Here is a 24,145-nt window from a genome sequence, read left to right on the forward strand (position 1 = left end):
TATTTTGGGGTCTGTGATTAGATTTTTAAAGACACACACCCAATCAACACAAAACATTCCCTACTTGCTCTGGCGCATCTCGTAAGCAGAAGCGGGGAACTCTATTCTAGAATGACCCCTTCTCAACCTCAGGGGATCATGAATTGAATGCAAGATTGATGGATTTCCGTAATCTCTTCTATGAAAAGGCATACAGACATATATTTACAGTTTGGGTTCCTCTGAGCTCAGCGATATCTGTCACCATCCCCCACACCACCCTACCAGTGGATGGGGGGAAGGGCTTTACGCATCTGTGCAGGCGCTGTGCCATTGGCTACAGGGTCCACCCATTTCCAAGAGCATTAACCATCCCAGAGACCAAAGCACATCCACAAATGTGCTGACAAAGGTTGGGTACATTTTTTTCGAGTTTGTCCCAAACAGCTAGAACAACGCAGAAAGAAAAAGGACAAGGGTACCTGGACTCATGAAGCCTGGCCAACCACACAGGCTCTCAGCGGGAAGAAAACAACATTACCATGCAGGAACGTACAAAAAACCTGACACAAACTATATGCTCTGCACACCAAGCACACATAAACTGGGGGAATTAAAGCTTTGCTTGTAAGGTACCCAGACCATGGTTGGTTCCCTGGCTGTGTCTGGGCATAAGTTCTGGGTCTCTGGAGGAGACAGCCTCTCAGCAAATGTATAAACCCCCATTGTGAAAGGCTTCAGGAAATATGGGATTTCCCCCCCCCCCAAAGGGGCTTTACCCTTAGTGGGCATCAGTGACATCAAGAAACCCCACGGGAAGCCCGAGGGCATGGGACCTCAGCCCAGGACCAGCAACATCCATGGTACTTGGGGCTCTTGCGTGTTGATGGTACCTCTTTGCCAGTTTCGAAACACAGACACCAAAATCCAGCTCTGAGGTCATTCCTCCATTAGGTCTTAGACTTTCCTACATATTATTTTATGAATGACTGAGTATTTGGGGTGTGATTTTGTCCTTTAGTTGTGCTTAAGTTTGTAACAGGAACCAACTGAATGTACCACAGTTCCATGAGACTGGACCCCAACACACCAGGAGACAGATGGCCGATAACTCCCGCTATCATTTGGTAAGTGACCTAAGATTTGCTGTGATGCAACACTCTAGTTGGCGGAAAACTGCCAGGCATCAAGCTGAGGGTACTGCATCCTAATTTTTGTTGTGAGCCATGACTGCATCCTAGTTTTGTTTGTGGAGCCTAGGCTGGCCTAGAGCTCAGTAGGTAGACCAGGCTGGCATCAAACTCACAGAGATCCACCTGCCTCTGACTCCCAATTTGTGGAATTGAAGGTGTGTGACACTACATCTGGTCCTTGTTTGTTTGTTTGTTTGTTTGTTTGTTTTGAGGCTGGGTCTCCTGTAGCCCAGGCTGGCTCCCAACTGGCTATGCAGCCAGTCTGTCCTAGAACTGCTGATCCTCTAGTCTCTGGCTTCCAAGTAGTTGGATTATGGTGTATACCATACTTGCTAGTGTTTTTCAGTTGCCACCTTGACAAGTGTAATAATCTATGATGGCTGAGGAGTGCTTTAGCAAAAACTGGTAACTCAGAATCCTCTCAAAGCTTGCTCTTACCCATTTCCTCCGATAGCTACTGCCTCATCCAACATCAGCAATGCTCCCTGATATATTCTGAGCGTTTTAGAAGCCATTGTAAGGGTTCACAGAGGGATCCATCCATGGCTGAGTCAGACCTGCCTGCTTCACAGACATAGCTGGTGCTTTCTTACAGGGAGGATGCTCGCACCCCAAGTTTATCGCATGCGTGAGGAGTGGCGATGATGCCTCAGCCTTGGCAGCATCAGCCCGCAGCGGCTGCGTGCATCCAGCGACTTCCTGCACTCAGCTGCTTTCTTAGGAAGAGCTCCACAGGGACGGGCAGCTGCTGTCAAGATCCCAATCAGAACCCCTTCCTGCACACACACTCACTGTGTTTACTTCTAGAAGGACAAGAAACAGGATCCTTAGGGGTCTCTCCCAGCAGCTCTTACTAGAAGTCATGCATACATTTTCTATTCAAACATACCTGCAGACATGACCTTGTGTTAGTTTCTGAATTTTCTAATGGGATTTTATTTATAGCTGTAAAGAAACAAAGGAGGTGAGGGAGAAGGAAGGACCCCATGGAAGGAGGGGTACAAATAAAGGATTAGACACGAGCTGGGTCCTTCTCAGCAAGAAGGACCAAAGTACAGCACGCTGGGGGAGGGTATGGGAGGGGGCAAGCCTGGTTTCCATGTGTTTGTTTTCTGGGAGGACAAGGTAGGAGGAGGGACACTTCAGAGGCTCGGTGTTTTTCCCCCCTCCCTTGGGTAGGACCCAAGAATATTTTTAGTCCACTGTTTACTCAAAGTGTCCTCTTTCTCAACGAGGAATTCTCACTTTTGTTTTTAGCCCCTTCGTGAGCTCCCCTCCTTTCCGCAGCTCTGAAGTCGTGCACCAGCTTAGGAGATGCAAATAGTCCAGATCTGAGGAGACGCTTCTCAATAAACCCCAGCACACATTCATCTCCCTTTGGAATGCAAAAGAATTGAAATAGGTCTCCACAAAAACCATCTCTGGTTTCCCCCCAAGAGGTCAAGAGCCCCATTTCCGTGTGAGCTGTCACTGCCTTACACTTTAAGCACACCCTGGCAGCCAGGAGCCACCTCCCAGCGAGGGCACAGGATTCTCCTAGCCTCCCCTCACCCACACACCTCTGCCAGCAAGCAAACAACGTAATTCTTCTTTCTAGACAGCACCTGACTCCTAGGCCTCCATTTCATTGCGCATTTTTGCTCTGGATTATGAAGGCTGAGGGTCTGGGCTTTCTTTACTGACATCTTTATGGCTGTCTTTCTGCGTGTCGATGTGTGTGCACCTGTGTGCGAGCCCTTGCCTGTGCGAGCTGAGGCCGGAGGTTGACTTTGATTGTTATTCTCAAACCCTCTCACTGAATATTCTGCTAGACAGACTGGCCTGGCAAGTTTGGGGATGGAGGCTGGTTTTCCTGTCTCCATCTCCTTGACACTTGGATTACTGAGGAGCACTGCCAAGTGCCCAGATTTTCACATGGGTTTTGGGGACCAAATTTGGGGCCTCAGGCTCACTCAGCAAGGCCTTTAACCACAGAGTCTTGAGACTTTGTCACCAACAGGACACAAGGCGGGGCAGGAGGACTTTTCTCTCCTAAGTGAATGCTGGTGGGAAGGGTGAGATGCCCATATGCACATGCCATAGGAGAGGAAGCTAGGTGTCCAGCCAGACAGCAGAATATGCCACCGTTCAACCTAGAGGCAGCAAAGGTCTGGAGCCTGCCCACCGAGCTTTCCCATGTGGGAGATGCTGCTCGGCTTCATCCTAGCTGAAATTCATTTTTCAAAAGAAATTAGACCGAGGTACTGTTGTTATAGCAACAGTCAGAGTCATTTAGGCACACAGTCTCTTTTCCACAACCTCACTGACTTATGTGGGCAGCATTTTATTTATGCAAGGGGAGTGGCCAAGACCAAGGCCTAGCTTGCATGGACCCTTTATCAGCCTTTAAGCAGTGAAAACCTGCCTCCTCTATGGCCAATCTAAAGCCCCATAGCAATATTATGTGTTCCAGAGGGTGAGCAGGGAAGGCCAGGAATAACAACAACAAAAAACAAAAAACAAACACACACACAAAAACCCTCTACATCTAGTACTTCCATCCCCCGGGAGCAGAAACTGAGTGTGTCAGCACTGAATTTCCTGGCTCACCCAAGGACTGGCAGATCAGAGGAGGAATCTCGGTGAGCATAGTGCTCAGTGACCTGCGAAGTGACTTCATTATTTCAGTTCTGTAGGACTTTGTGATCACACTTCCTAATGTGACAACCCCACACCAACCAACAATACTCAATTCCAAAATGACCTTGTTCTGAGGAAAATGCACACCTCTTAAGGAATCTTCATGCCAAAGGATTTTCCGGAGAAGGGCCCCCAGGGAGTCACCTACATCCATGCAGAGATATACGAGGGTGGTAAAAATCTGAGCCTAGTGCTCAAGGCCACAGTTACAGGACGACATTGTCCCCATCACTTATCAATCCTTGTGTCTGCATCCGGCCTCCAGTATCTCAGCTGTGACTGTATCTGGAGACAGGGTCTTTATAAGATGACTAGGGTAAAGCGAGGTCTTTAGGGTGGTGGTGACTGTGTGTCCTTATGAGAAGAAGGAATTAAGAGTACAGAGGGAAGAACCTGTGAGGACAGATGTCTACCTTAGTCCACTTGGGTGCACTGCTGTATCAAGATGCCAGAGACTGGATAATTTATAAAGAAAAATTTGTTGCAGTCTTAGATGCTGGGAAGTCCAAGATCAAAATGCTGGAAGGGCCAGGGACCTGTGAGCCCTGTTGCTATGAAACGGCTTCAGGGCATGATGAGCCCACTTGCTGTGGAATGATGTCACCTGGGTACCCTGGCATGGCAGAAGAGCAAAAGAGGAAAGGAACACCAACCCTACTCATGGGAGCAGAGTGACATAACCAACTCCAGAGCCCCCACTGTTAAAACGTCACCACATGGGGTTGCAGTTTTAGCAGTCACACAGACTTCGGAGCAAGGGCTCCGAAGAAACCAATGGTGCCAACAAGGTTCGTGTTGGACTTCCAGCCTCTACACCTATGAGGGGGTAAATCTCTGGCGCTTCAGCAGCCCAATGTATGAAGCTCTGTCATACTAATTTTTGACTAAATTTTGACTAATAAATTGACTCATGCCCATCCCCGTCTTCTCTGGGGTCTTAGGTAGGTCAGGGTGCTTAGTAACTAACATAAACGACCATCTTGCACAAACCCGTCCAGGCATGGGTGTAACCGACTAAACACTCCTGGGTGTGGTTTCTGAGCCAGGTAGGAGGTGTCCCTAGTGAGTGGGAGTGGGTATCCAACTTCAAGAACCTTCCGTGTGAAGATGACGGGCAAGCAGGAGACAGGCAACAGTGTGGTATGTAGTAGGCACCTGGGCTGCACGTTTCAGTGTAGGGAGGAAAGGCTTCCTGAGGGATCCTGCATGCAAGCTAAGATTTGAGGCATGGTCAGGAGCAACAGTTCAGGCAGCGGGAACACATCTTGGCTCAGAGAAGGAAGAAGAGCCTTTGTGAGCCCTCCGCATCCAGTGTCCAGTGCAAACATGGAGAAGTGAGCCTGGAGCAAGAAGCAGGAATCCCAGAGATCGTGAAGAACTGGCCTAAGCCGGGGGTGTGGGCTAGTCCAGACGACATTAGGGAAAGGCCCTTACTTGTGGTGGTCATTTCTGATTCGATAATGATAAAAGGTGGTTACAACTAGCTACAAACAGTGAAATGTTTGCAATGATCTGTGCTGTCTTTCTAGGGTTCCCACGTTAAGATATCAGACTGGTGTCTTCTACAGTTTAATGTGGAGTGTTACCCCCAAAGGCCCATGTGTTAAAGGCCTGGTCCTCAGCTTTGGGGCACTATTAGGAGGCAGAGGAACCACCAAGAGGTAAAGTTGAATTAGAGTAAGTAGTCCTTCCTTCCTTCCTTCCTTCCTTCCCTCCCTCCCTCCCTCCTTCCCTCTGCTCCAAGGCCAACAGTAAGCACCCCACTCTCCTACACACCTCTACTATGATGTCTTATGTCACCACAGGCACGAACAATGGCGCCAAGTGACATAGGCTGAAAATATGATCCAAAATCAATCCTTTCTTGTTCTAAATTGATTTTTCTCAGGTGTCTGCTGTGTGATGGAATGCCGATTGGCAGAGCAGCTAAAACAAACCTAGGCTTCACCGTTCCAGGGACCCGGCGCCTGAGACTAAGGAGTCAAAGGGGTTGGTCTCTGACGCTCCTCTCTCTGGTTTACAGAGGGTCACCTTTTCCCTTTGTCCTCACATGGTCTCTGCTCTGTGATGTCACATCTTTTGTGTCTGTGTGCCCAAATTTCTCTCCTTATGAAGACAGACAGAGGTCATATTTGTTGAGGGCCCACCTTAACTGCCTTGCTGGAATGTAAATGGTCCTACCTTCATAAACACAGTCTCTGAGAACCTCAGCCTCTGGATTCGGGGTAGACACGGTTCAGCTCACGGGGGATCCAATAACGTTTCTGCACAGCTGATGGGATACCATCCTTGCACAGCTGATTGGATACCATCCCCGCACAGCTGATCGGATACCATCCCTGAACAGCTGATCGGATATTGTCCCCGCACAGCTGATCGGATACCATCCCCGCACAGCTGATTGGATACCGTCCCTGCACAGCTGATTGGATACCGTCCCTGCACAGCTGATTGGATACCGTCCCTGCACAGCTGATTGGATACCGTCCCTGCACAGCTGATTGGATACCATCCTTGCACAGCTGATTGGATACCATCCCTGCACAGCTGATTGGAGGTATTCTCATCAACAGGATGCAGGGTTGGCTTTAAAGAAAACAGTTGACAATTACTACTTTATCATCCAGAGTTTAACAATGCTTTATTTTAAAAGTGCCTATTTCTCTGCGTTTGTTACTTTTCTTGTTGCTCTGACAAAATCTGGTACAAAAACGTTGTAGGAGGCAGGAGAGAAGGGGCATCAACTAAGGCACATGCTGGCAGCCTGAGAGTGATTCCTGAAACCCACAGAGTAGAATGAGAGGAACCAGCTGCCCTGAATGGTCCTCTGCCCGCCTCCCTCCCTCCCTCCCCCCCTCTCCCTCTGTCTCATGCACTAATACATCTTTTCAAGGACTACTTCCTTTCTAATGTCCTAAGTCCTGAGGAACCCTCAGAGCAGGCAGAGGTGGGATGTCTGCAATTCAAGAGGCCCTACCTGAATAATGTCCTCTTGCTCCCTGAGAGTAAGTGACCACCTGACCTCAGAGGGGCACACCAGAGGGGAAACTGAGGTAGAGGAAGAACCCAGTTTTCTACTCCTGCCCAATATCCCCAGCTATAAATCATGGGGCTCACAATAGACGAGGTGTATCAACTTTCTGCTCAGACTGGCACTCTATCGACGTCCTGTAAAAACTGTAAAGCCGAGTTAGGCATGCTGGTGATCTCCTCTCTGACCTAGCCAGCCAGCCATACATAACTTACAGTTTCCACTAGAAGGCTACAGTCAAGTTTGCATAAAATTTCCTCTAACTACCTACTCGTGTGTAGTTATGGCTCTCGTAAAACTCCCCTGGGATAGATTTTTTTTTTTATCCCACTCTCACTTCAGAAGTTAAAACAGTGTAACATCAGATGATGAATTTTAGAGATATTTTTGAAGTTGTGTGAATGGGAAAGAAAGAAGCTGTTTTTTTTTTCAAACTGCAACGATTATTTTGCCACCTTTTGTCCGATCTAGCCACAAACCAAACAAACTGATCATAAAGCCACCAGGCAAGGCAACGTAATAGATTTCACTGGCGACTGCCCACACTGCCAGACTGAACTAAGTGAGGTCTCCGCTCACGTGGTTATCCGTATTTAAAAATACCCCGAGTGTACACAAGCCAAAATGTCAGGAACTTGAAAAGCAAAAGTACGCATGTGGTGTTTTCCCAATCTCTCTATAGCCCAGCAACTAAACGAACTTAATTATGTGACCCGGCGGCAGGTGTGTAACCTCGCTAGACCTCTGCTTTCTCCGTCACAACGTGAGAGCTGTGGTCTGTGATCTCAGAGTGGCCCCAGCTCTAAGGGTCTCTCTTTGGCCCCTGAATTCTGATCAATAGCTTACATTCACAACACCCAACAAGGCACTGTTGACTCAAATGCACCCTTGAACTTGACAGTTCTTACTCAGTCATGAAAGTCTTTGTGGTATATCAGAGAGCAAGCAGCCACTGCTCATCTGGAAAGGTTTCTTAAATTTTGTTATGTTGGAAAGGAAAAAAAAAATATGCTTGAGCCTCAATTACAATTATCTTCCAAAATCCCTCAGGTAAATGGAGTGTGTAAATTACATGATTAATTTAAAAGTAGACGTGTTCCCCAGCCCCCCACCATGGCACATCTGGTATCAGGTGCTGAGCTGGGTACAGAGGAGTGAAAGGTGCCTCAGATATAGCTCTGCAGTCCCCTGCAGACGCTTGCCTCACTCCCAAGTGTTGAATGGAGACTGCTTCCCTCACAGATGACAGTGTTCTGACACAGCCAACACTGCTGAACTGACTGGCAGCTATAGCTCAGCGAAGCTAGACAGTGCCCCTGCCCCTCATTTAATGGTTTAAACAAATGACTTTAAGTAACAAGGACAGTCTGAATATATCTGTTTAGGTCATTAGATACCAGACCAGGTTGTAAGAAGATGTCAGGGGCTGAGGATGTGGCTCAGTGTGGGAAATAGCATGTGCAAGGCCCAGGATTTGATCCCTAGCCTTCAGTTAAAAAAAAAAAATCAAGTCAGGAGTGGTGGCACATACCATGTATATATAACCCCAGCATTGAGGAGGCTGAGGCAGACAAGTTAGAGGCTAGCCTGGGCTACACAGTGAGACCCTGTCTCAAAACCAACCAACCAAAATATCCAACAAAACAAACAAAGCAAACAAGGCTACATCTGTTGCTGTTTCTAGGCGCTGTGTAGTAAAACTTAGCTATGTTAAACTCTGATACTACTGCCTATGGCTGTAACTTGGCAAAGGACCAACCTGATATTTCTCCCTGCGTACGAAGAGCTTACCATGTAAAGGGCTCAGCCTAATGAAGACAATAGGAGGAATGCTTAGCCTACTTAAGATTGAACCGAGAGGACTCAAGAGACTCGGCTTTAAATAAACAATTGATGCAGACACTTTAAATGCGCCTCATGTATTAGAGTAGCTCCCCACGGGTGTTTATTTACTAACAGTTTGAATTGCACTTGATACTTCTAAAATATATCACACTCGATATATATTTACCACGATACTTCAATTCCAATTTTTCTCAATTCAGGAAGCTGTTTGCCCAAATTAGTTTGAATTAGGGAGCGTCTATTGTATTCATAAACCCCTCATCTAAACGGCAGAAATGACGACGATAACATCCGTCTTGGGCTTGCTGGAAGTCTACAGTTTGACTTCCAGTCTGAGACTGGCGAAGAGTGAACACGGGGCTGATTAATGGCCATTACTGATTTCTCGCAGCTGTGACTTGTCGGAATATGTATACTCTAATACTGTACCCATGGTAATTATCTCATTACTATGAAGTGTCACAGAAGCGCATTATGCAAAGTGAGAGCTGAATCACAGTTAGCAATTTCTTTTTGATATTAAGCCGGAGGAGCTTTGTTGTGCGGCTTTGACTGGCTGCCGTGCACTCGGGATGGAGTCCCTTGGCAGCTCTGTCACCCAGCTCCCTTCCTGAAACTTTTCTAGACACTCGGCCTCTAATTTGAGAATGGGAATATTTGTGCATGACCCCTCACCACGTCCAGGGAGAAGGCCGAGAAGATTGTCTCGAAGATAACCATTACTCAGCCTACACAATGGTCACTCTGGCTACATCAACATGAGCTGGGACACATAATATCCGACAGGCATTTCTGCAGGGGATTTTTTTTTTCCAAGACAGGGCTTCTCTGGTAGCCTTGGGCTGTCCTGGACTCACTTTGTAGACCAGGCTGGCTTCGAACTCACAGTGATCTGCCTGCCTCTGCTTCCTGAGTGCTGGGATTGAAGGTGTGCGCCATCACACCCAGCACTGCAGGGGATTCTTATGCATATGCCTAAACATTGCTAAGCTAAATGCATGACAGGGCTGGATGTGTGGCTCAGTGGTAGTGCTTATCCTGTAAGCATGATGCTCTGAGTTGGATACCCGGCATCCCATATGGAGGCATGGTATAATTCCAGCACTCCGGAAGATCAGAAGTTCAAAGTCATTCTAAACGACACAGTGAGTTCAACTCTGTCTAAAACAAAACAAAACCTAATCCCGAATAAACAACAAACATAGCCACAAAAGACTAGACCATGACGTGATTCACGCACCAACCTCAGAGGGCAGGGACTGATCGGCCTTATCCTGTACAGAACAGTGTTTGAGAGTGGTGGCAGATTATTGACACAGGTTTTAAAGATGTGGCCTTAGGAAGAAGCTGGTTAGTACTTGAGAGTTTACCCATCAAACAGATAAGGCAGCCTAAACAAAGTAGGTACGAAAAAAAAACCCACAAAAAACAAAACAAAACAAAACAAAATCCCCAGAGTTTAATGCCTGGTGGGAAATGGGCGCCACTGCTTAGATGAGAGGGGTCAGCAGAGATACAATGTATCAGTGAAAGATGAAAGTAAGACATCAGGGCACAGTTGGTAACAGGCTTGACTTACAAGCATGGCCACTCAAGTTCGAGACTCCAAGACACAATAAAGAAAACCAGGAGTGGTGGCGTGACCACTTGTAATCTCAGCGGGGGGAAGCACAGACAGGTGGATACCTGGGGTCTCTAGCTGGCCTGCCTGCCCTGCCTGCCAGTCCCAGTTGGGGGTCCTTGTTAGAAATGCGGTTTGTCAGCTGTGTTCCCAGACTTTCCGAACCCTCCACCCCGACCCTCCTGGCGAGTGATGAGTCTGAGACACTCTGTGTAGATGCTGGACTTCGGTAACCAGTCACATGAGAAGATGGCATGCTTCCCATCTGCCCTGATGCCTCCAGCACTTGCCACTTGTGGCCACCCGGGCCCTTTGCATTCTATTAAATTCAATTACATTGGCCAGGCATGGTGGTGCATGTCTTTACACGGGTGGCAGAGGCAGCCCAGTCAAAAGAGTGACTTCTAGGACAGCCAGGGACATATAGTGACACCCTGTCTCAGAAAAGAAAATAAACAAACAGAACTACCACCAACAAAAAAAATAAATTAAATTTTCAACAGTTTTAGGTGACTATCAGTGACCTCACTGGACAGCAAAGCTGCATTGTCAGCGGGTCAGTAAAAGGAGTCAAGGACAATACAGGCGGTAAACTTCAAACCCCTACCCAGATCTAGCCAATGGACAGGACATTCTTCACAATTGAGTGGAGAGTGGGGTCTGACTTTCACATGAGAACTCTGGTGCTCCATATTTGACCACGTTCCCTGGATGGGGAGACCTGGTGGCACTCAGAGGAAGGACAGCAGGCTACCAAGAAGAGACTTGATACCCTATGAACATATAAAGGGGGAGGAGGTCCCCCTCAGTCACAGTCATAGGGGAGGGGAGTAAGGGGAAAATGGGAGGGAGGGAGGAATGGGAGGATACAAGGGAAGGGATAACCATTGAGATGTAATATGAATAAAATAAGAAAAAAAAAAAAAAGGAAGCGGATGGAGAAGAATAGAGATCAGAGGTATGACTCCTGCATCTGAGAAACCTGTTTAGAGAAGCAGGAAAGGGGGCTGGAGAGATGGTTCAGAGGTTAAGAGCAGGGTCTGCTCCTCTAGAGGTCCCGAGTTCAATTCCCAGCAACCACATGGTGGCTCACAACCATCTATCATGTGATCTGATCTGATGCCCTCTTCTGGCCTGCAGGTGTATGTGCAGGTAGAGCACATTATACATGATGATAATAAATAAATAAATCTTTAAAAACACACACACACATACCTGAAGAGGCCAGAAGAGTTACAGGTGGTTGTAAGCTGCCTGACACGGGTTTGGTAACCCGGGTCCTCTGGAAGAACAGCAAGCATTCTTAACCACTGAACCCCGCCCCTCCATCCTGCAATGCTAAAAGTCCAAAGCCACAGCCAGCTCGCCATCCGGCTCCAACTCCAGCCTCTGCTGTCCTGTGTCTTTGACTTAGCTGCTCTTTTGACTGAGTAGAACTGCAATCACAACAACGTTTGTCTTTTGTGAATGGAATAGTCCACTCCTGATAACGCCCTTAAGATTCATACCTGCTGCGGGATGTCAACATTTCTTTCCTCTTTAAGGCTGATGCTTAAAGAGGATGCTGTAGGCTAGATGTTTGCATTATCCCCGCAGCTCTCCTATGTTAAAATCCTCAGCTCCTGGGTGACAGGCATAAGAAATGTGGCTTTGGGGCATTTGTAGGATCATATGACCTCTACCGTCATGAGTCGGACTAGTACCCCGATAAAAGTGACCCCAGAGAGCGACACCATTCCTTCTGGCACGTGGGACAGGTTCTTACCAGGCAACGAGTCACTGGGCAAACTCGGGCATCAATTTTGAACTTGCTAGCTTCAAAAAGGGTGAGAAATGCTTTTCCCATTGTTTATAAGCCACCCAGATTGCAGCATCCCACTACGGTAGGCCAAGTGGACCAAGACATAGCGCAAAGGCCTCTCTTTGCCTCTCCATTTATCTACCAATGGACATTTGACCCCTTTCCTGGAGTCAATAAGTAGTGAACGCAAAAGGACAAATACCTGCTCAAGATCCTGTTTTCATTTTTTTTTCCAGGTGAACAGTCAGCAGTGGAATTGCTGGGACATATGGTGATTCTATTTTTAACTTTTTTTTTTTTTTTTGAGAATCTGACATACCGTTTTCCTTTGCGACTCTGTCACTGTGCATCCCTTGGAGATCTTTGTTTTTGAGATAATAAAAACCAGCACATCAAAGCTATCGGAAAGAACAATTACAAGACAAGTAAGGCGGAGAGATGCCTTGGAAAGAGTAGGGAAAGCATGGCTTGAAGTTGCATTTTCTCAGCGACCTTGGCTCAAGGTCATTACTTCTAGAAGAACACCACACATTGGTCCATCACAAGGCAATGGGCTCTTGCCAAAGGTTGAAAACAGAAGCAGAGCCACTGCCATGGGTGAGCTTCATCTCTCATGCAAAATATGTTGAACGTCTACGCCATAATACCACAGAATAGGATTTTTAACAACAACAACAACAAAAAAAGATGGTCTTTGCAGATGAAGTCAGTTAGGATGAGGTCATACCGGTGTAGAGTGAGCCCCAAACCAACACAGCTGGTTCATCTTACAAGCAAGTGGCCATGTAAACGCAAGTGACAGACAGGGAGAATGCCATGGGACAACAGAGTTGGCACCTGTGGGATCCGGTTACAAGTCAAGGCAAAGTCTAGGAGGACAGGAAGCACGGAGGGACCCACGTCTGCAACAGAGGACTCTCAGAGAGCGCTCGGCCCTGCTCAGTCCCTGACTTTCCCAACACCAGGACTGTGAGGACACACACTGCTAGTTTTTCTACGTCACAGTGTCTATGGTGCTTTGCTATGGAATCTTAGGAATGAATATAGACACAGAGCATGAATCTCTAGTCAGCCAAGCTTATCCCATACGGAAGGCCAAAATGTGCGTCCCACTTATGAGCAATACATTTTCTGGCCTCCATGATAATCCGGGCAGTAAGTGAACATAATATATACTTTAAAAAAAAACTTTTAAAAAAATTTAAATTAATTTATTCTTAATATATACTTTTGAGTCGCAGCCCTTACTAAAAGGTTTTCTGCATGCTCACACCAGGCAGAAATGGAGCATGCATAGAAGCAAACCGAACTATGAACTATGAACTAAGCTCTGCTTCTAGGAACTGTGGGGTTGGAAATGTCCATGTCTGAAGTGTGTAAGCTGAGGATGCCCTGTTTAAATGCTCTGTGTTTTATTTCATCTACATTTCCTTTTTTTTTTTTAATTTATAATTCCAAGTATGCCTATTGTTCTAACTTGGAAACGTCAAAAATCTTTACAATTTTCAAAGTTTTTATGTATGTCTGCTTCTGTGTATTCTATACTTTATCCCAAGCCCCAGTAAGTGTTGCTGTTGTTTGGAGACCTGGATGGAGCCCAGGGCCTCACATATGCTAGATGATGCTTCTACATCCACAGCCCTTGAGGGATGTTGCTGAAAAGCAGTGATACAGTTGTTTTCTGATGTCTACACTTGAGTTTCGTGGAAAGAACTCAAAGCTAAAGCACTAAGTACAGACGGATGAAGCCATTTAAGAAAAGCTTTGCGGCTGGGAACTAACTCCTGGGTGGCTGTCCCAGGGCTACAGAGCCAAGGGACCTTGTGGGGTCAACATTTCCATGGACTTTGCTGTGAGATGGGGCCGGTGGGGGGGGGGAACGTCCTTCCCAAGGTCCAGCAGGTGTGGCCTGGATGAGGAGGCCCGCCGCCGCTGCTGACATAGAAGCGGTTGAGATTATCTGGTTAAGCAGCACAACCTTGAACAGTGGCCAAGTCGAGAAACACAAATCAAAAACAGTCTTTCTCCTGCCGTCCATTTGCTTGTTCCCTTTTAAACACCATTCTAGCTTTTGCAAAAAGTCACCTCTGCCCCAGTCAACGAGGAGGCGGCGGCAAAATACTCTAAAGGGCAATCGCAAAGAAAAAAAATACACCCAAAAAAAACCAAAGCCCAAAACCCAAAACAAAACAAAACAAAACAAAGCAAATTCCCCAAAAGCTCAAAGAACCTCTGAACACAAAGAAAAACAACAAAAACAAACAAACAAACAAACAAACAAAACAACCTAGTAACAATTTCCTTCTCTCTACTCTCTCTCCCCCACAGTCCCTCATATTAAAAACAAACAATCAAAGAATTATTTAGATTTTGGCTTTTCATGAAAGACATTTACTCAAAGTATCAGTGTCCCCAAATTCCAAAGCAATTTCGCAATCATAAAGAAATGAGTGTGGAAACAGTTTCAACAAGGCCTTAAAAACAATCACCCCGTGCTGCTAATGTGGAGTAACTTTATAAACTATAAAAGGCTTTGCAAAAATTAATTCCTTCCTTCGGTGGCAATGCCTGGAATGTCATTTATGCACTGGGCGCCCTGTGTGCAAAGCTAGGGCTGTACAGATGAGTAAGACCGAGTCTGCCTGAAGAACTTGTAACAGAGGGAGGCTGGTTATTGTTATTATTCACTATAATGTGGCCAGGCTTCCAACGCCTGTGCCTACCTCCAGCTCCAGGAACCTGATTTTAATTCATAAGGAACCATATTGTATGGAGGGATGGAGGGAAGGAGAGAGGGAGGGAGGGAAGGAAGGAGGGAGGGAAGGAGGGAGGGAGAGGGGGAGAGAGGGGAGAGAGAGAGAGAGAGAGAGAGAGAGAGAGAGAGAGAGAGAGAGAGAGAGAGAGAGAGACAGACAGACAACCACAATAAATCTCATAAAGGTGGCAGATCACGCCAGAAACAGCGTTGCACTGCAATTGGAGCTTAGGTCCCCTATGAACTAAGGGCAGGGAAAAAGGAGCCAGGAAAACGCCTAGCAGAACAGAACCAAAGCTCAGCTAACACAAGCCACAACATGAGGGAAATTCACAGTGGGTCCGATGAGGGAATTATAGATGGGACTAAAATCAATTAAAAAGGAAAATGGAACAAGCTGGAATCAAGTCAAAGGCGTCTTTTCCTTCAGAACCGCCCCAGAACAGCAGCTGCAGAGAGACACGGTTTCACAGACAAAGAGATCCAAGTCTGGCGCCAATACCCCAATTTGCACATATTTTGGGTTCAACTGAGATGAGCCAACGCGAACACCAAACTCAGGTTTGCAGATGTGACCACAGGGCTTGCTTCAAACCATAGGCTGAGAAGCAAGCAACTCCATGCGTGCTAATAAATCTGAAATCATTCAATTACCTTCAGTCAACTGGGAGGCTTATATTTACCGAAACAGGCATCAGCCTCCCATATTACAAAGACGTGCAAATGACACCCATGTTGCAGGATCATTCTGGCTAGTTTATGACTCTGGTTTCAATTGTCGGAGGAGCAAGGGGATAGGTTTGAGAGCGTGATCAGGAAAATGCTACAGCTGTCCGTCGGCAACAGCAATGCAGTAACACAGCCTCTCGAATTAACTGCTATGGGAATGTCAGCTAGCAGGAAGAGGGGGGGAAAAGCTTCTTTGGAAACAGAGTCTTGTTGCAAAATTTTCTGAGCTAATTAAGCCAGTTTCCACATTAGCAAAGAGAGGTGGCCATGCCTACTCAATACGCAGAGAGTCAGAGAGTGACAGGGTTACTGGGCATGGGCCTGTTTTTAAATTTTACTTGAGATAGTCGCATCGAGTTTGCACTGGCAGTGTGGATCACTCCAGTATTAAGTTCTAATCCAGCACATTAACTAAGGATTAGCCCCCAAATGTCCCTCCCTTCCAACCATTGGGGAGATCCAGGAACAGCCAGGTTCCCACAATGCTCCATCTCAGAGGGTGTGTGTATATGCCCAAAGTGCCTCATCCACCTGGAAACTAAACAGCATTTGGGGCAGCATTCAAAAGGCAGAGGCAGGTGGATCACTGTGAGTTCAAGGCCAGCCTGGTCTACAAAGTGAATCTGGGACAGCCAGGGCTACACAGAGAAACCCTGTCTTGAAAACCCAAAAAGGTAAAATGAAACAAACAAACAAAGCATTTGGCATGTCCTTTAATTCCCCCCATTCCAAGGGACAAGTCACCTTGAATGGAGCATGAGTTTTTACCCTGGACAAGACTTCATCTTAAGTGAAAAAAAAATTTAAAAAAAAAATATGAGATGCGTGGGTGAACAAGGAGATGGGGACAGAATTCCTTTGGAATCAAAACTTTGGTGGATCCCCGAAGTGAGACTGATGGCAGGGCGAAGCCACATTAGCCTTGAGTCACACGTTGCACAGTCTGGCTCTTCTCAAAGTTACCATCAGTACGCATCTGAGTTCCGAGGTCCATGTTTTCCGGTTGTAGGCCTCTCCGCCTGAGAGTGACCTGCATTTCTTGTTCCCCAAGGCCAGCACGGCTCCTAACCAAGAGAAGAGGCAGAGAAAGGTGTCTCTCCGAAGAGCGCCCCTTCAAGGGCGCAGAAGGAAGTAGATTTCCCGTCAGGGCGGACACTCTTCTCTTGTGTTCACAAACCAGTTCTGCAGCTGTTTGATCTGCAGAGGTCTAACTGTACCCTGTCCATTCGTTCAACTAGCTCAATTCCGAGAAAACGACACTGCATGTGGCAAGCCACCCATACAGGCCACAGTGACGCCAGATCACGCAGATGAGCATTTTTCCAGGGACATCATTGTAGAATGGCCCAAAGAGCCACACCCTTCCCAGGAAACCCAACCTGCTCATAAGCATCCACACAGCTGGGACCTTTCTAGCTCACCTTCGCTTCAACTCTTATCATCAGAGAAGGCCATTGTCAACTTCGTCGCTGTCACTGAAAAAACTCACACTACGCTGGTCCTGCCTTCACACTGCTCTGTCACAGTCTCTTGTTGATACCTTTACGTTGTTTCATTTGCCCCACTTTGATGGTTTGGAGTGTGTGTGTGTGTGTGTGTGTGTGTGTGTGTGTGTGTGTGTGTGTGTATAGAGCCTAAGGGGCAACCTCAAGCACTGCCCCTCAGGCATCTTTCACTTTGCTTTCTGAGACAGGGTCCCTGCTGGCCTGACTCACCACTGGGCTAGACTCTGCATTCTCAGTGCTGGGACGACAGACGTGTGCCATCATGCCTTGCTTTTCTGTGTGGATTCCGGAGCCTGAACTCAGAGACTTTACCAGCTGAGCCCTTCATCATCCCAGCCTGCAGTGTGGATCTTAAATGTCTCCCAAAGGCGTAAGTGCTAACGGCTTGGCTAGCCTGCCTCTGGCACTACTGGAACTTAAAGGAGTGGGGCTTAATGGGAGGGAGGCAGTTTGGTCACTGGGATGTTGACATTCCGGTCCTCCCCTCCCCTCTTTCTGTTTCCTGTATGATGAGGAGCTTGGCCCCAGCGTGCACTGCGCCATGCTGCTCTGTGCAGTTTTGTTCCAGCATGGTTCTGCCATGCTGCACAGCGCCATCACAAGCTCAAACTACTGAAACCTCTGTAATTGTGAGCCAAATCAGACTCCTCTCCTTTGAGGAGATGTGGACTAACCATACCTCCTAGGTGAGGTTGGGCTAACGTGGCCGGTGGCCGGAGGACCTCAATGAGGTCACGGAAGCAACTGACCCACCAACAGAGCTTAAAGACTGCCACTTTCCTCTTCTGGTGGTAGTCTGACTGTAACTGCAGGATTTCCCACAGAGTGTTGCTATGTTCCTGGGGATAATCTGCCAGAGACAGACACAGAGATAATGCAGACATAAAGTTTTGAGTGACAGAATCAGACTTACAGAACACTGGCACAGTTGACTTCTTAAAATGAAGATTTACACAAAAATGGATTTTAAGAACTCTTGAGACCCTGAGAAGTTGTATGTAGAATTTTGTGGGAGGCTTAGAAAGATGGCTCAGTGGTTAAGAGTTTTGTTTTTGTCTTTTCTTTTTTCTTTTCTTTCAGAAAGCAATCCAAAGCTTTTATCAGATTCCTGCCTCGGCCTCCGGAGGGCTGGGATTAAAGGTGTGCGCCACCACGCCCAGGTTCTTAACAGGACTGGCGAATTTCCAAAATTTTCAAGACCAGTCACCTAAAGGTTAGCAGGAACAAATAAGGCTTGCTGGGAACAACTGTAAAGTTCTGTGTTTAAGCCAAGAAAAGGTCTCACAAGCAGCTCTGGTTTCCTTTGGGCACAATCTCTTATAACTCTAGGTTGTAGAAAGCTACCACCAACTCAGTCATTATACGATGAATGTTTATTCCCCGATGCGGGGAGGTGTGTGCATGTTCGGCAGTAATGGCTTCTGTGGGGCTGAGCTCTGATCAGGAGCCATGGGAAGCCACCCAGTGAACAGATCACATGGGGAGCCCCTGTGATTTAGCCAGAAGAGTGGGGGACAGGAAGGGTGCGGCTCCTCCTTTAAATGGTTGGTGACCTCTAGTAGGAAAAGAGTTTGGTTTGACCTGTGTAGGGACAGAACACAGAACTAAGATCAATGGTTGCCTGTACCAAGGCAAAGAACCCACCCTCCATCTACAGAGGAGCTGGAAAAGAAAAGACAAGAAAGAAAGAAAGGAAAAAAAAACCGATTAGGGAGATCTGGCTGCTTCCTGAGGCTAATGAGCTTCCTGTCTCTTGAACTTTCCCTATGCAGGCTACGTGTTCATCTGCCAGGGATTTGTAAAGGTAATTTTCTATTGGGTGGACGGGAGGAGAAAATGACCTCTACGATTGCTTCTAATGCTATGATCCATCTATTAAGGTTTCACATCTTCATGGTTTATTAGCATTTTTGGCCAAAGATTCACATGTATTTTCCATTTGTGGAATAGATACTTAAGACAAATCACTCTTTAAAAAAAAAAAAGAAAAGAAAAGAAAAGAAAAGAAAGGAAAAAGAAAAAAAACAGCACTCAAAGTTTTGAGTTTTACACAGTTTGTCACAATGAGGCACACCTGAGTGTGACCAGTGTACAAGCCTTCCACCTGTCACTCTTCTGACTTTCCACTGTATTGTCAGAGGTGACCCCACTCTCCTATGTAACTCAGAGGTGACCCCACTCTCCTACGTAACTCAGTCAATGTATCATTCACTTCAAGTGCCACGTTCCCCTTTCCAGTCTATCCTCTGCAAGTAATCCCAGCACTAGGGAAGCAGAGACAGGTGGACACCTGTGAGTTCAAGGCCAGTCTGGTCTATATAGTGAGTTCCAGGTCGGTCAGGGCTATACAAAGAGACCTGTTTCAAAAAACAAAACAAGAAAACTACCCCTCTAAAAAAGAAAAAAAAAATCAGATCACGCTTTCTGTCTAAATTTCTACAGATTTTCTGATTCCTTGAAATCAAACTTCGGCACATGGCTTAGGAGATGCTGCTTTGCCTGATATCTCCAAACTTATTTGGTCCCACCCTCTTCTGACCCAGAGCACTCTTACAAATATGGCCTCTGGCGCCTCTGCAGTTCCTTGCATGTGCGGAGGGGCTGACTCGGTGGAAGGAGGTTGTCCTGGCCACCCTGCCTCACTCCCTACCTCTTCCCATCACTTTCAACTGTTTTATCTTTATTGGGCCACTTGTCACAGTTTAGAACCATCCTTGGTTCACCTTCTTCACCACAGCGGTGCAGGCTCGGGGGCAATGACCTTGTCTGTTTTATTTTCTTCTACGTCTGAGTCTCAGCCAACATGTGAGTGTTTCCAGGAAGTGTTGGGAATGAATGAAGAAAGGAAGGAATGAGCAATGTCACCGACAATTCTGTTCCCAGCAAAGGGGTAGGGATGTGTGTGTGTGTGTGTGTGTGTGTGTGTGTGTGTGTGTGTGTGTGTGTGTGTGTCCGTGTCCATGTTCTTCTCTTAAGTCCTGAGCAGGACTATTTGCTCAGTCTTCATCCTTTTTAAAGTGCTATACATATCATAAGCCCAAGAGAATTCTGGGATGACCCCCAAGAAGCTCCTTCACAGAGCTGAAATCCTAAGATTAGAGAGACCGTTTTCACTGCGGGGAGACTGCCTGATCCTCCATTTTCCTCTTCTGCACCACGGGGTAAAATCCCAAAGGGGCCCAAAGTGAAGATGACTTGTCTCCCCCCACCCCAGGGCTCTCAAAAAACATTCTGGCAGCAAGGAACAAGAGATTTTGGGAAGGGTGACTGAGGAGGTGGGAGAAACTCCTTCTCTGGAGTTCTTTAAAAATAGAGCAGCCATCTGGGATGGCTTAGACACGGCCTCTCCGAAGGCGGGGAAGGAGCGAACTAAGTCCCATCTCATCTTGGATTTTCTGATATTTCATTTTTCAGGTTTTATTCATGGCAAAAGCCTGAAAGGAGCAAGAAATCCACTTTTTCTTTTCAACCAAACATTAAATTCCATTTTACTTTCAACTGCAATTCCGCCATCTCACGAGCGTTCTTCCTTCAGTGGGGCAATTTGGACGTCAGGACGTTTTTTTGTTTTGTTTTGTAGGAAGTTTGGATGAAAGTTAACTGCCACTTTCGCTGTCCTAGAGAGGCAGCAGGGGGAGTTACTATGGGCAGTGTGTTTAGATGTTAGGAACTGATGACTGCAGAGGTGCAAATCTATGCTTGGCTCCTGGCCCTGCCACTGGAAAGGACACAGCAGGAGCAAGAATGCCTGAAGGACCGGGCTACTGTCCTGTGGGCTGTGGTATATCCCACGCCGGGACCTGTTGCAAGAGGCTGAGTCTTAAAACCTTCAACTGCTGTAACTATTGCTTCTCCATTTTGTTTGTTTGTTTGATGGAATGAGCATACAAACAATAGGGAGCATATATTTTTCCGACATGAAGCCATTTTCTAACTTTGTTCGCTTATTGCCTCAAAGCTTTGCTGTCAGAAGAATAATGGATTTTAAGACACAGAAGGTCACATTTTACTATTTTTACCATGGAGGCCACAGTGGGGGCAGGGAAGCTGTGTTAAATTTGTTTCTCAGCAGTATTTGCATGCCCTAACTGTTCTTTTTTTTAAACTCAAATAAACTTGATTGTGATTATCAAATGCATTAATTTTAAAATGTTCATTACAAGCACCCCCTTGTACATAACAAACTAATGACTACTCTGAGCCAAGCTGTTTATCCCCGCAAAGGAACACAAACAGCTTAAAACATTGGCATTAACTTTTTTGTCTTTTCGAAAGTTAATGATTAATCCATATTTTAGTGGGAACTTGTCTTTTTTTTTTTTTAAGACTTATTTATGTGTGAGTGCCCTATCTGCATGTACACCTGCACTCCAAAAGAGGGCATCAGATCTCATTATAGATGGTTGTGAGGCACCATGTGGTTGCCGGGAACTGAACTCAGGACCTCTGGAAGAGCAGACAGTGCTCTTAACCACTGAGCCATCTTAAGAACTGGAAAAATGGCTCGGCAGCTGAGAGTGCCCACTGTTTTGCAGAGGATCAGACCTCAGTGTCTAGCACCCACGTCACATGGCTCACAACTGCCAGCTCCTGGGGCTCTGACGCCCTCTTCTGACCTCCAAGGGCACCTGCCCACATGTTCAGATGCATTCATATAGAATCATGCATAACATAAATAATGAAGACAAATCTTAAAAAATATTGTCTTAGGTCAGATCAAAGCGAGTCTTTCCGGGCCTTCACAAATCATCTCTGGAAACTGATCTCAACATGTCACATGACTTTCACACAGCCCTGTAGCCGTTCACCCCCCTGACTGGTCCTAGGACAAGGGCTGAGTGGCGTGTGTTGCCAGAACCAGGACTTCAACAGCTGAGGGTCTAAGGCAGAAATAAGGGTTCCGTGCTGGTTATTTCCTTTCTTTTGTTCCATTCTTTCTTCCTCTAAAAACAATTATTATTTTCTAAATTTTCTGTCAGTGTCATACAAGCTGCAGTCACCCGGGAGGCGAGGCAGGGAAACTCAACTGAGAAAACGCCTCTCTCAGATTAGCCTGTAGGCAAGCCTATGGGGGTGATTTCTTGACTAAGGATGGATGTGGGAGGGCCCAGTCCGCTGGGGGCGGTGCCATCCCTGGGAGGGTTTTATTAGAAGCAGGCTAAGCGAGCCAGTGAGCAGAGTTCCTCTATGGCCTCTGCTTCACTTCCCGCTTCCTTCCAGTTCCTGCCCAGACTTCCCTTCATGGATGGACTGGAGGTTGTAAAGTTTTCAAAATACCGCCTTCCTTCACAAGTTGCTTTTGGTCATGGTGTTTATCACAGAAGGTAGAAGGCAAACTAGCCCCCCCCTTCCCCCTTGACACTAACCCTGGGATGTAACCCTGTTGGCGGTAGAGCACGTGTCTAACCTGCGTGAAGCTCCGTGTTCCTTCCTAGCTCTTCATCAACCAGGCCTGGCAGTGTAGGTCTGGAATCCCAGCACTGGGGTGTTACAGGGACAGGATCTTTGCCTACATAGTGAGTCCCAGGTGACTCTGGTATATAGGAAACTCCACTGAAAGAAAGAAAGGAAGAAAGAAAAAGGAAGGAAGGAAGAAAGAAAAAAAGAGAAAACAAAGAAAGAACTCCCAAAAACAAAAGGCAGAAAAGAACAGCCTAAAAGAATCTTAATGGCATAACCTTAAAGTGTTTTCCTAACAAAATCCACAGGCAGTTTGTTACACTTCAGTACATCTTGCTGCCCTGTGGTCCATCTTGTTACATAGCTGTCTCTTGTTGAGGGAGGAAGGGAGGAAGGAGGATTCACCCATATAGAAACACCTGGCGGGGCCTGGTGGTCCAGGCCTTTAATCCCAGCACTTGGGAGGCAGAGGCAGGAGGATTGCTATGAGTTCGAGGCCAGCCTGGTCTACAAAGTGAGTCCAGGACAGCCATGGCTACACCGAGAAACCCTGTCTCAAAAAACCAGAAAACAAAACAAATACATAGAAACACCTGACCCTTTAACAGCAAAGTTAAGGGTTGGCTGGGACCTTGCCATCTGGGGTGCAATCCTCGGACTACCCATCTCAAAGACTCCAGCCCCAGCGCTGGCAACCTGCTGGCATCATCCAGGAGTGTACAGGAGCAGGTGCTGTGCAGGGGTTGAGCTTGGGGAATGGTCACAGAGTTCCCATAGCGGGCGGGTGTACTTAACCCTCAGCGAGATTGGATGGGTTTGGACCCAGCTAGCTCAGTTGAAAATGCTGACTGGGGCTGGAGAGATGGCTCAGAAGGTTAAGAGCACTGCCTGCTCTTCCAAAGGTCCTGAGTTCAATTCCCAGCAACCACATGGTGGCTCACAACCATCTATAATGTGATCTGGTGCCCTCTTCCAGTATGCAGGTGTACATGCAAGCAGAACACTGTGTACATAATAAATAAACCTTTAAAAAAAAAAAAGAAAGAAAATGCTGACTGACAAAGGCAGATCTTCTGTCTGCTCTACAGTCCTACTGCTTTCTCTGGCTGAAACCCTGTTGTCCTCTTTGCTTCCCTCCATCCAGTTTACCTCTGCTTCCCCTCCCCCCAAGCCCTCCACCCGACCCATTTCCAGGCTTCAGGATGCCCAGAGTTGACACTGCAGTGTGTTGGTTTTCCAGCTTCTGGCCGGCTCTGCTTCCCTCTCCACTTCTGGCTGGCACACTGGAAGCTGGCCACTTTGTGTATTTACAAACCACAGTTTTCCGTCTGCCTCCCTCCCCCAAGCAGCTGGCTATTGCTCCTCTGGGGTTTTCCTCACAGCCCTCCCTCACAAATTCAACACCATCACTCCCTTGGTGCAAAACAAGTGTGGGGAGCTTGCTGCGGCTTGCAAAAAAAAAAAAAAAAGAAACAAACAAACAAACCAACCAACCAGGGTGGGGGCACTTTCATCGGTCCATTCTTTGCCACCGCCAATGTTAATGCCAATCTGTGGGGAGATGGCAATTCTAACATAATGAGATATTAATGAGTTTTGCGCATGTC

General features: G+C 46.9%; 1 protein-coding gene and 1 long non-coding RNA gene across 4 annotated transcripts in view; one reads left to right on the forward strand and one right to left on the reverse strand.

Annotated features, from left to right (window-relative positions):
* MAML3 (mastermind like transcriptional coactivator 3) overlaps positions 1 to 24,145 on the reverse strand; it is a 426,724-nt gene that overhangs the window by 179,014 nt on the left and 223,565 nt on the right. Inside the window, exon 1 of one of the 3 annotated variants that reach the window (XM_084769413.1) lies at positions 15,559 to 15,677. The exons of the other annotated variants lie outside the window; for them this stretch is intronic. The gene's annotated coding sequence lies outside the window, so the exon portion shown is untranslated. Of the gene's footprint in view, positions 1 to 15,558; positions 15,678 to 24,145 lie in introns of those variants that run through there. 3 annotated transcript variants of the gene reach the window in all.
* On the forward strand, positions 4,346 to 6,621 carry LOC311590044. The gene is made up of 3 exons (XR_014776738.1): positions 4,346 to 4,639; positions 5,381 to 5,512; positions 5,740 to 6,621. It is a non-coding gene; the product is annotated as an uncharacterized lncRNA (long non-coding RNA).

This window comes from Acomys minous (assembly GCF_964271855.1).
Source record: "Acomys minous genome assembly, chromosome: 19".
Taxonomy (NCBI): Eukaryota; Metazoa; Chordata; class Mammalia; order Rodentia; family Muridae; genus Acomys; species Acomys minous.